Below are 732 nucleotides of genomic sequence, written 5' to 3'. Positions count from 1 at the left end.
TAGAGAGGGAGTTGAAGGTAAACTTGAATTATGGAGGTCAACCTTAGAGTCTAAAAGTTTTTGCTTGAGTAGATCTAAAACGGAATATGTGGAGTGTAATTTTAGTAGTAATAGACCTAATGAGGGGATTGTGACTTTGGGCGATCAAGTCATTAATAAGAGTACACGTTTTAGAAACCTTTGATCTATTGTTCAGAGTGATGGTGATATTATCAATAGAATTCAAGTTGGATGGTTGAAGTGGAGGAATTGATGGGGAAATCAAAGCGTAGAAAATCTATCAGAGACGTGGCCGTCGATATACGGCTACGATTGAGTCATTGTGTTTCTAAGTTGTATTATTTATTTTTATTATTATGTCGTATTGTATTTGTTTTATTAGTTTTTTTTATTTTTACCCCTTAAGGGAGGTCGTATGTAAACCAAGTGGGCATTGTCGTCTTTTATTTTCTTGAGTCTTTGTACGAGGCTATATATAGCCTCATTATTCTCTTTTGATGTTAATGAATGAATGATTAAAAAATTTTCCCATTGCTTGAGTTCTTGTGAGATCTTGAGAGTGTTTGAGTGGTGAACCCTAGGAGAGGGAACTCAGATTAACCACCAACTTTGGAGACGGCCAAATTCGTGGTTCTACCTTTGTTCTATCTCTTGTTCCTCTCCCCTTCGTAACCAAACTACCGGCCACCTAACCCCACCTCCCCACAAGCCGCCGGCCTTCATAACACCCCC

General features: G+C 38.5%; 1 protein-coding gene across 1 annotated transcript in view; it reads right to left on the bottom strand.

The window, feature by feature from the left end:
* The window catches only part of LOC110104818 (vacuolar-sorting receptor 3), an 18,562-nt gene that overhangs the window by 2,303 nt on the left and 15,527 nt on the right, over positions 1-732 (bottom strand). The gene's annotated exons all lie outside the window — the stretch shown is intronic.

This window comes from Dendrobium catenatum, unplaced genomic scaffold (assembly GCF_001605985.2).
Source record: "Dendrobium catenatum unplaced genomic scaffold, ASM160598v2 original_scaffold_268049, whole genome shotgun sequence".
In the NCBI taxonomy this organism is placed as follows: Eukaryota; Viridiplantae; Streptophyta; class Magnoliopsida; order Asparagales; family Orchidaceae; genus Dendrobium; species Dendrobium catenatum.
The sequence above is the reverse complement of the archived record's forward strand: the minus strand, read 5'-3'. Positions and strand labels throughout refer to the sequence as shown.